This window comes from Protopterus annectens, chromosome 12.part0 (genome assembly GCF_019279795.1).
Source record: "Protopterus annectens isolate FY-2018-M chromosome 12.part0, PAN1.0, whole genome shotgun sequence".
NCBI lineage: Eukaryota > Metazoa > Chordata > Ceratodontiformes > Protopteridae > Protopterus > Protopterus annectens.
Window position 1 is genome coordinate 483,048,325 of NC_056746.1, and position 12,236 is coordinate 483,060,560.

The 12,236-nt window shown below is 41.4% G+C and overlaps 1 protein-coding gene across 1 annotated transcript in view; it reads left to right on the forward strand.

Moving 5' to 3' along the window:
* PRPSAP2 (phosphoribosyl pyrophosphate synthetase associated protein 2) overlaps window positions 1-12,236 on the forward strand; it is a 1,165,642-nt gene that overhangs the window by 838,878 nt on the left and 314,528 nt on the right. The gene's annotated exons all lie outside the window — the stretch shown is intronic.

A 12,236-nucleotide genomic window follows, 5' to 3' on the forward strand; every position in this document is an offset into this window, starting at 1 on the left:
GTATGATCAAGGTTAAACGTATTGTTCTTGGTATTAATCACCATCTGCAGTTTTGCATCTTGAGATTGTCTTGCTGAGGTCAATTAAGTGTCCATACCCCAGTTGGATAGTATGGCTTTTACCCTGAATTACCTAGTTTCCTTCCCTAGGAAGAATGTGAGGAAAGGTCTGACTAAGGACTGCAGGTTTGTTTATTTCACAGAACCCTGCTATTTTAGCAAGTTTGTTTTGAAGAGGATTAAAATACAAAAGGCAGCCTTTAGTTCAAATCAGAATTGATCAGTAAAAAAAAAAAAAGTTTTCCGTAAGCTTTGAAATTCCTGTGTCAGCAGTGTCACTATGTCTAAATGAAGGAAATGCATTCCTTATGTTTATAATAAGTTGTAAAGGGACAGAAGCTCTATGTGGTAAAAAAAAAGCATCTAAAGAAATAAAATCTTGTCAGCGTGCAGGCCATGCCATTTAAAATATAAATGTGAAATACTTGTAGTGATTCTGATGCATTAGAGTAATACAAAGAATATCAAGATATGATGAAAAAATTGAGTTTTCTGGATAGAGCTTTCTTTACGAGACTTGGACTTTCTAGATCAGTCCTTTAAATTGTCTAGTCACTTTGTGGGTCTTTATCTCATTAAGCTCAAAACAGAAGTGAAAATGATAAAATTATATGTATTATGTACACTAAGAACTGATGCAGCTAATTGTACTACTTTTATGCTGATAAAAAATTATTTTGCCTATATGCAGTTATCGGCCCACATAAAAGCAATGATTGTATCCTAGATTAATACACTATCTGAAAATGTAACCATCCTTTCTATTTGCTTGTCACAGTACTCTTGCTTTTGTTAGATAATGCCATTTGTTTGGCAGAAAAGAATGGCGGCATCTCAAGACAGCATTTTTGAGAATTGTAAAACAGATAAGTTGTTGAGCTAGGTCTGGAAGTAAGGTACGTAAGGAAATCTTGTGGTGGAATGCAGGTCCGGAAGTCATCAGAAGAAGGGAATGCGGGAATAGGTTTGCGGTAGAAGACTGACCATGGAATGAAGAAATACTGGTTGGCTAACAATGAGGCTACGAGAGCAGTTGCAATAACAGAGCAAGACAGTACAGGTACTCTACCACCCTCTGGAAAGTGACTTAGATGGCACAAAGAAACTGTCTCAAGTTGCAAAGATAAAGCAGTCATCAGACACTTCTTAGAAGGGATGCCAACAACAACCTGCTCACCAGTCCAAGGGGCATCTGAGGCCGATGGGAGCACTCTGAACAGTATCTGAATGAAGAAAACCCTACAGAAGCTGTAGTGCCTCAGACGTGGTCTAGATTGATACAGAAAGAACAGCACTAAGGGAAATTAAGTCAGAAGGCAGGAAGCTCAGATGAGATCACACCAGATATGACAGAGCTGTCGGGTGAGTTAAGGGAGGAAATTGTTCATGAGGTTACTCGTAGTATGGAGAAAAGGCGCATCACTGATTGGTAGAGTAAGCATACTAGTGCCAGTATACAAGAACAAAGTTCACAGCTGTTAGCAATATAGAAGTATCAACCACCTGTCACTGTGCATGGATGTTCTAAAGAGGGTGATTGTTAAACGAATATGCATATGCAGAGTAGTAAAAATAAGATGGGAAATTAGCTGTTTGGATTCAGATCAGGATTCTGCACAACCGGCTTAATGTTTGCATTTAGCTAGATAGTTGAAGTTAGAAATGAGGAAATAGTCCAACTTGACATTCCTAGACTTTTGAAGAAATCTTATGATAAGATAGCAAGTTTGATTTAAGCAGTCCTGTGATGGTTCAAAGTCACAGAAACATTGTTATAATTAGGGAAGGCTATGTACAAGGAACTAATGACAGAAGTACAAACAGTGTTTGGACTTTTAAAAGGGTTCCTGGTGGAGAGTGGGTGTGCATCAGGGTTCAGATCTGCAAAGCTGCTTTTTGCATATCGTTTGGCATTACAGACAGACTTGAAACAAGATCTTCAGCAAATGATAGGTGTATGGAAGGGCAAGGCTGAAGGCACATGGAATGAAACTGGTATAAATAAGATAGTTGCAATGGCTGCAAATAGGTGAAATCAGAAAAAGATGAAAAATGAGATGGGAAAAACAGTGGAACAGGTAAACAATTTCAGGTGTCTCCAAGGGGTGGTCGAGGAGAAGGGAAGTCTGAATGAGGAGGTCTTCTAGAATCAGACGGACTGCAGCCAACTGTTAGTGAGTAGGGGGTTTTATTTAACAGAAGAATGCCAAAGAAGCGGAAACGTAGGGTGTGCAAAACAGTACTACAGTGTGGTACTCTGAACTTGGCAGAGAAGTTGAGAAAGCTAGAGGAGATGGAGATAAAAAGGCTTAAGATGAATGGTAGGATGCATAGTGTGGCAGAGATGAAGAACTGAGGACATCGTTAGCAGAAGCTCAAGTAGCTCCAGTTGCAGAGAACGTCAAAGGAAACAGGCTAAGGTGGTTTGGGTACATTTGCAGAAAAGCAGAAGACAAACCAGTGAAGATGTTGGACAGACAGGAAAAAAGCAAGAGGAAATGTGGGCATCCAGCAAAGAGGTGGATGGATTGTGTGAGAAGACCCGTCACATTAAGCCATAACTGTCAGTGGCATTGAATTGCGGAGCTGGCAACAGTTAATGTGGTACCCTGACCTCATGTAGAAGGGGGCGAGTTGATGATATAATACTTAAAACATTTATGCTTAGCAGGTTCATAGCCCCACTTGCAGTACTGTGATCTCCATCACTGTAGTATTGGTGTAGCATGTGAATAATATATTTGAATCACATACCTCTGTCCAAAATTTGGAGGCTAGACCAAGGACATTCATTTGCCAGATTAGTAGCTGACCCAAACATAACGTGTTTAGTATCTTCACATGAGAACTTTTGATGTGCAAAAGGTAAAGTTTAGAAATGTCAACAGTTGGGATCAACTGTTCTTTGGAATGTATGGTATTTTTCTTATCTCCTTATTTTAGTCACTAGTTCTGAGTCTCAAATTCCTAAGCATTCCTACAGACCAGTAAATCTTAACTTTTTTATGTAGTTTTTTCCTCAACTTAGTCATTTCTTGCGTCTTATCCTCTTCATGTTGTAGGCACTATTACAAAATCTGGCAAGCAAGTCCAGGATCAGTGACTTGTTTTCATGTTTTAACATCTGCGCAGTAACTCATTTGTTATGTATAATGTGTTAATTTCACTTATCAGTGTATATTCTTCTTATAGATCACATTGCAGTAATCCTCAATACCAAGACTGAAGTCACAGAAGGCTCTGTATCCATCCAGACTTTTGAGCACAGCTCCCTTCCAGTGTTGGAGCATTCATTGTATAAAACTGAGGTTCACCTGCACCATTTTATCTTTCTTGCTGCAGTTTGCAGTTTATATGCTTTTCTTGTGTGTGGGTGTAGTTTAAAATTGTTCATCCTGCACCAAAGCTCAGTCGGATAAGTAATGTTATGGGAAACTTTTTTTTTTCCTGTCTCTTGTGGTCATTACCTCATCTAGGAGGAATTCAAAACTAGAAGTATTTATGGACAGAAAACCTTTTTAATATTCTGTAATGAACGGGGTTAGCTTCTAGACCAGCCTACACATAATGCCAAAAAGTTTTAATAGTTCTCCCTCAACCAAACTGTCCAACTCCACTTTTCTTCCTTTATCCACAGAACAAGGGAGAAAGAATTCTTCATTCCTTAGATGTGTACAGGCAAATGAGATGCCACCTAGATGAAGTCAAGAGCATCAGAACCTCAAGTCAGTTATTTTTGTCCTTCCTGTGTAAAAAACTGTTTCTAAGCAGACTCTGTGGCTGTATCACTGTGTATTGTTGCTGTCATCACAGAAATAAGTTGAAAGATACCTTGAGAAGTCCAGTGCACTCAAATTGCTGTATACTTTTTTTTGGGGGGGGGGGGTGTACAGGTATTTTTCAGGCACCTACTTGGTTATCAGTATATATCTTTTCCAAGCACTGTTGACTAGGACATTACATCCAGGGCTAAGGCTGGGAATGCATTTGTCTTCCTGAAGTGCTTGGGGGGGGGGGGGGTGAGTGTACAGGTATTTTTCAGGCACCTACTTGGTTATCAGTATATATCTTTTCCAAGCACTGTTGACTAGGACATTACATCCAGGGCTAAGGCTGGGAATGCATTTGTCTTCCTGAAGTGCTTGTTTTAGCCCATTACCAGTCTGCCCATTTGTATCTATAGTAATAACTGCAGGAACAGTGATTTATTTGAAAAGCATAGTGCGGTTGTATAAGAGCTGACCTTAGTATATATTTGAATAGGTCCTTGCTGTAATACTGGATCCCTCCATGTAGATCCTGTCCCTCCTCTTTTCTTGTACAGCTTGGGCTGGGGTGGTTTACCCTATCCCTATGTATTCATCCCTTCCTACCCCCCACCAGTGCTTCTGACCTGCTCAGCTCTGAATAGTCTTAAGGACCCCTATTTCTCCAAGTCTTTGAGCCATGTAGTTAGGACCTTGATAGGGGACTAGCGGAGGATACCCTGTGGTCCTCATGGACAAGAAAGCTATAAAATGGCAAAGATGGACAACTGCTTTATATACGGAACATCCATTTATCACAAAGGAGACCGCTACCTGGCCTGAAGGGGAAAGAGGTCACTGAGGTCTGAAAATCAGGGCACACCGTAGACCTGTGTCTGAAGTCCCATAGTGATGTCCTTGGACATTTACTGTTGTAAGCTAATTTCTGTGTAATCCATTCTTAATTTCTATAAATATTGGTATGATTCATTTTGCTATACTGCCCAGATCAAGACTGAAATGGATCTACAGACCAGACCTGTTACTGACATTTTAATAATAAACTGCCCAGGGTTGTATGAAACCTGATACTGCAGGTGGAGGACCCCCCCCCCCCAAAAAAAAGGTCTGTTATTTTCTTTCCCTGTAATGCTGACTCTGGAGGGTATTGTTGTGTATTGATATGGATGTTCTCATTTGGGTTTGTGATGGTTTGGGCATGAGGAAGTTTTTCGAGACACAAAACTAAAGATCCAGATGAGCTGCTTTCGAGGGTCCTAGGAGTAGTGGTTGAATTTGTATTCATTCTTGATGCTTTTATTTTCCTATTTATTCAATAATTCAATGTTGCTGGTTTTCTTCCTGCTCACCTCCATCTCCCAACACCAGTCTCTGGTTCAAATCCAAAGTACTTATTCTTTTGGTCAGCTCTTTTGTTCTTTTTTTTTTCTGTTTCTCAAGCATTTTCTTTAGGAACAATGGAAAAGGTTTCACTGGCAAAGCCTCTGTGGGCTTAGTGACTGAACAATGAGCAGCAGAGTCGGTCCCCTTCTTGCTTACTGGCTCTTTGGTAGCTAAACTTTATTTCCTCCTTTGCCTGTTTTGGATCCAAAAATATTTTTGATCCTCCTGGAAAAATATTCTGAAGACAGTTGAATACACAAGCTTGAATAGCACACTTGCTTCTGCGCATTCCCTGATTGCTGGATAAACTTGCTTTGATGCCTGGTACACAGTGAATAATTTATTTCCACAAATACTCTGATGCCTCCAGTTTAATACTTTTTTTTCTGCCACATTTTTGTCAAGAGCAACTATGTTGGCATGATTGCATCTTTACTAATACAGGTCTTTGCTACTTTCTTGTGGCAAGATTTGGAACCTACACGCTCTCTTAATAAAACCTGCTGCAGTCCAGTTGCTTATTTGTAGTTTCATAAAATTAATGCAATCTGTTCCTTGTATTTTTGTTATGGCAGAAGATATCTGGTTTTGTCTGCTTGCATAGTCTTCCAACTTCACTGTTTTTGAAACAGACCTTGAATTGATTTCCATTGTATCTGATAGTTCTGTTGCTGCTGTTGCTAGTTTGTGTGGTGGTCTTGCACTTGGGCTCTAAACCAACTATTCTACATTAATTTTTTTCTGCACTCTTGTGGCAGAATTGTGCTAATCTAACCTGTCTGAGTTTGGCATTGCTGGTGGAAAGCTTATTGTGTGGTTTCCTGATTGGTAGTTGGCTTAAAACTTATTCCACTTTGTTCTTGTTTAAGCCTCACTGCTGTCTACACAGCAGCAGTTGTCAGTGCACTGTATAGATGCAAAAACCTTAAAGATAATTTTTCCCTAAGTAACTGTCAGTGAAACCTCCCATACCTTTCAGCTTCTCTAGGAGCAACTGAGTTATACACTGAGCAGTGTTGCCTTATTGATCAGTCTTGGCCTACACAAGGTGTAGGTCACTGTTTTAGTAGCTGAGCTACCAGCACAATCTTGTCAAATTAACCCATTCCCATCCCTTATAAGGCATACAGTAAGAACCTGCTATCATTGAAGGGCAGTTTCCCATCATCTCTCTGGCCAGCGTGGTGGACCTGGGCATCCTGAGGCAATCTAGTCATTGTCTCATGCATACTGACAAGCACTTACTCCTGAAACAAACATACTTTATGCAAGAAATGTAGTTATACGCTATAAAGTTAGAGGAAAGAATCACGCATGCAGACAAATCAAATGCCAAACAGGTTGTCAGCTCACAAACATCACTTCCCACACTATAAATAAGGACATGGCACACAAGATCATAGGTCATTTCAAGCCTAGCCATTTCATCCCAATGTAATACCACAGATACTCTAGTCAGTACACATGATTGTATTTAGTAATGACCCCAATGTCCAGGAAGTTTGTGTTCACTGTACCCAGTAAGAATTTATGGTGCCTCGTAGGTTGGTACTAGGCTGTCAGCCCTAGGGCCTATGCAAGCCTAGCCATAACAATTCCCTGGATATTTCTTCCCACAATATTTACCTCCCAGGACCCCTGTCTAGCAGGGTGACTGATGTGATCCCCGAGGTGAATTTCCTATCTCCCATTCAATCGTCAAGGTTCCTTTTGAAGAGGGCCACGGAGGTGCTCTGCTTGACATGTATGGGCAGTCTATTCCAGAGTCTGGGGAGTCTCTGGGTCAGGAACCTATCCCTCCAGCATGTTTTGTTCATTGTGATAAGGTTTAGATCCCTGGAGCATGTGGCTCTGATGGATTGGGATTTCTTTAAGTGGAGCATGTCCAACAGCTCAGGGTTTGACATGGCCTTGTATGTTGAGCAGAAATCGCCTCTGAGTAGACAATATTCCACAGAGTATAGCTGGAGTTTTTTTTAGACAGTCAGCATAGGGCATCTGCTTTAGGCCTGTGATTCTTTTAGTGAGATATTTCTGTGGCCTTTCAAGCTGTTGCAGATGTCTTGTGAGCTACATACCAAATGGGGTGTTGTACTCTATAATAGGTCTAATGAGCGATGAGTGCAGTGGGACAATTTCCTCCTTTTTTCTGGATAAAAAGCCCTTAGTGATGAGGTGTGCCACATTAGAAGGATTTCCTGTTCCTTTTGAACAGTGTCCTAGAGATACTCTGCTGCAAATGAATTGGCACCCTATTCCAAAGATGCGGCAGTCGCTGGAAGACAAATCTATCCCTGCAGCACATCTTATTCAAGTCGCAGGTCATGTTTAGGTCCCTGGAGTGGGGTAGCTCTAGTCACATTTGATTTACGGATGTGCAGCAGGTTCATTAGGTTTGGGTCAGACTGCTCTTTAAGCCAGGCATATAAGCCTCCCCTAAGAAGTCTGTACAATAGAGTATAGTGACAGGGACTTCATTTGGTCTGTGTAAGGCATGTGCTGGAGTCCCTTGTTTTTTTTTTGTTAGACGCCTCTGAGGTCTCTCCAATTGCTGCAGGTGCTTTGCATGGTACATGCCAAAGTGGGTATTGTATTCAATTATGGGCCTGATTAGTGACTAGTACTGAGGGGCTAAAATCTCCTTTGCTGTAGAGGCGATGCCTTTGCTAATCAAGTGTGCTACATAGAAGGCCTTCCGTACTATACTAGATACATGGTGGTCAAAGTTAAGGTGGCAGTCTGCTTGTGATCCCAGATCCCTTACCACTTAGTTGGCACAGAGGTTATTGTTAATTTGATAGTGTGAAGGGACATTGTTTTTACCAAAGGGAATGATGATGCATTTCTTTGTATTCAGTTTGAGACCGTGACTAAGGCACCAGTTGCTGGTTTGCGTAAGACCCTCCTGAAGTATACTGATATCACTTTGCAATTCAAGTAATTGCACCCAGTTTGCAGTCGCCCTCAGACTTGGTCAGCCACAACCCCTTAGTTTTGACCTGAACTTCTGAGAAGTATACACCAAACAGTAGGGGGCCCAGCACTGATGCTTGTGGCACCCTGCTGATAACCGGTCTGTTGGTTGATGTGGAGTCACCCACTTTTGAAAATGTTTGGTTTGTGAGCCAGTTGGCAACCTGTTTTGCAACCAAGGGGTTTGCATTCAGTTTGCCAAGTTTATCAATAATCCCAGAGTGTGGGACTGTGTCAAAGGCCTTTGCCAAGTCGAGGTATGCTGTGTGCACAGATTTGCCCTTGTCAATGGCCCTCGTCACATTTTCAGAGAAATCCACCAGGTTTAACGGGCAGGATCTGCCTATGACGAAGCAGAATTGGGTCGAATCCAGGGTTTGGATGTCACTTGTGTTTTTATTTAAGAGGTCTGTGATGATCTGTTCCATGGCCTTACATATGAGACTGGTCAGATGTATGGGTCTGTTGTTAAGCCACCTTTGTGGAGGGGAATAACTGTTGCTGTTCTCCATTCTGCAGGCACAAAGCCTATGGATAGGCTATGATTGAATAGGGTACTTTATGGTGATGCTAGTTCATGTTTTAGTTTGTTTAGAAGACAGCATGGGATGCCATCTGGTCCCATAGAGGCTGTGTCTTTTTTGCCTTGGACAAGGCTATAATGACCTGCTCTTCAGATATGTAGGGCAGGGGGAGTTGAGGGCAAGGTTTGTGATAAGTTTGGAGGGGATAGGGGACTGAAACTTTTGCCAAATCTGTTCATTAGCAGGTTTGCTATGTCTGCGGGATTAGTGTGTGCGATACCATTAGTCATTATTTTGGGACATGCCTGGGTGCTACCTTTTAAGCTACATACTTATCTGCAAAAGGCCGTATGGTTATTCTTGGATGTGATTGCCAGGTTTTTCTCAGTTGCCTTTAGAGGATTTGACATGTCTTCTTTTCCTGTTGAGGCTGAGGAGAGTGCTTTTCCATTGTTGGGGCTGAGGAGAGTGCTTTTCCATTGTTGGGGCCTCAGCTTAGTTTTCTTAGACAGCACCTTTTTACATTTGTTGTAAAGTTTGTTGATGCAGGATGTCTATCACCCGGGTGGCTTGTTTTTACTTGGGGCTCTGGCTTTGATTCTCTCTGGCACAGCTGAGTCGCTCTATACACTTGTACAAGTGATTGTACAGGGCTTCAGTGTAAGCTTTGGTGTAGTTACCACTTCCAGCTGGGGGTAGGGATTGCAATGCATTTATGCATTCTCCTAAGAGGGTATAGTTTGCCTTGGTTAAGTTTTTTAGTTTGACTTTGCCATTTGTGATTTCTGTTAGTGCTAGTTCAGAGGTGACTGATTTGTGGTCAGATTTAATTGAGGGTCCAACAGTTGCAGAAGTACTCACTAGTAACGTATCAAAAGATCAGAAGCCTCCCAAATGGTACATTCAGAAACCACTTACACACGCAACAGTGCAAAAAATAACCACAGCGCACACAAGTATCTCAGCAAGTAAGCCCATAAGGCGTAACACCACAAAGCGCAAGTTACTTGGTCATAGGAGATTCCACAGTGTGAAACGCAGATGTTCCTCTCACCAGACTTAATAAGGAGCGGGTTATGGTTAGCTGCCTGTCAGGTGCCAGGATCTGTCACGTCACTCTAGCACTCAAGACACTCAACCATAAGTACCAGTACGACTCCGTCATAGCCCATGTGGGTTGAATAATTTGAGACGTACCTCTCTGGACTATATGAAGAGAAACGTGACTGATCTCTGATTGTTGCACAGGCAGATAAAAGCCTAGCCTTAAGGCAGCATTCTGCCTTCTCCAAGGATGACTTTAACAATTGGCTTAGCTTTCAATCCATGGGGATCCAGTATCTGTCAGCTTGGGAAGACGTAGTCGACAGGTCATGCTGCATAGCCAGAGATGGTCCTCACCTGTCTCCTCTAGGCTTTTTGGATACTGGCAAAGGCATTAACTACCCCCTCTTGTGCCTTTTTAGCCAGTGTCAAAGTAACCAACCTCCCAATGTAACAAAATCCTCTCTTAAACTCAAGGTACTGCTGCTTAATGGTAGGAGTCTAAACAAGAAACTGCAATCCCTGGAAGCCCTCCTTGCCTTAAAAGATGCTGACATCTATAAAGTCACGGAGACATGGTTCAAAGCTGTGGAAGGTACCCTGGCCATGGGATACAATGCCTTCCACACATTCAGACCACCAAATGAAAGAACAAACGGAAGAGGAGTACACATCAAGACTGGTTTAACAGTATGACTTTCTCAAGCGTCTGCATGCTCAGTTAACCATAGGCAAAATCCCCTGCCACATCATTGCTAGCTATAGGTCCCCACAACCAGGAAAAACATACAGCATACCTGGACTTGAGTTTAACACTTCACTCATGGGTGATTTTAATTATCCTGCCATCAACTGGGAAACATGCATGACCACAAACATGCTGGCTCAGAGGTTTTTGGACTTTGTCAATGCAAATGTCCATAAACAGCTAGTCAGCTCACACACGAGGCTCAAATCTTCTAGATATAGTACTCCCTAACATGGGAGGGCATTGCACCCACACTCCCACCCCCCACCCCATGTAATGTCCTTCCTGGTAAAATTTGACTACAAGTCCGTCTTGATGTAATAAGTCCATATGCTCCATCAAGCTCAAAAACGATTTGGTATTTTTCCAAGACAAATTACCTCCTACTAAGTGATGGTATAAGAAGTTTCAGGGCTCTCTCAAACACAGATAACACGGACTTTTATTTAGATGTATACACCAATGCCCTGTTTAACCAACAAAGCAGTTGTATAGCATCGTCTATACCTGACCAGATTAAAACCGGATCTTGCTGAAAAAAACAAGCTACCCTGGTGGACACTTAGTATAAGCAGGCTGTACATCAAAAGAAAGAAATTGAAATCCAAAAACAAGGGGAACTGGCTCAGCTGAGGAAGAAATCCCTCTCTAACCTAAACAAACAAATTAGAGGTCTTGTCGAGTCCTCTAAAGCTAATTATGAAGCAAAAATAGCTTCCCTAGCTAAGGATAATCACAAGGCATTCTTTAACTGTGTATGAAATCTAAAGGGGAATACCCAGCTGTGCACTGAACTTGTTGTGGATGGCAACACCCATACTCAAATGGAGTTAATGGCAAATCTGCTGTCTTGTAGATTTGGAGCAAACTTCATCCCACTGTCCCCCCAAATTATACCTGCCACCATTTCTCTGTCTATTATCTCGAGCAGATCATCTGTGTGCTTGCCAGGGCCAAAAACATAGCATCAGTGGGACCAGACAACATCCCAGGTTGCCTTTTTAACAACTTAAAACATGACTTATCAGATGCACTTGGATCCCTGTGTAACCACAGCCTGCGGATTGGCTATGTTCCAGCTGAATGGAGGACAACAGTAATCCCTCTGCACAAAGGGGGACCATCAGCCGACCCTGGAAATTATTGACCCACAAGCTTAAATAGCCTCATCCACAAGGTTGTGGAAAGAATCATTATGGACCTTATCAGCATGAATGTAGGTAATCTTAAAACTCTGGGCCTAACCCAGTTTGGATTCATTAAGGTTAGATCATGCCTGTTAAACGTGGTTGACAACTTTTGAGAAAATCACCAAGACCCTGGACAAGAGAAAGATGGTACATATCCCCTACCTTGACCTAGCCAAGGCGTTTAACACAATCTCCCACTTAGGTGTTATATAGAAAATCTTACAATACAAAATAAAGCCAGTGAAGGAAATGAATATCCATAAGCCAAATGTTCCAAGAATGTATACGTAATAAAACCACAGGTTTATTAACAAAAAAATCTTTAGTAAATACTATATTTTAGTTACACAATGCAACTTCACTTCATCAAACAAAAGGGGGGTCTAATATATATATACACACATAATTGATGAATAATGAGTTAATTGAAACCAATCAAGTTTTTTACAAAAAAACAAACAAAAATGTATTGTTTAAAATACTTTAAAAATATATATATATATATATATATATATATATATATATATATATAAAACAAATTCCAGGAC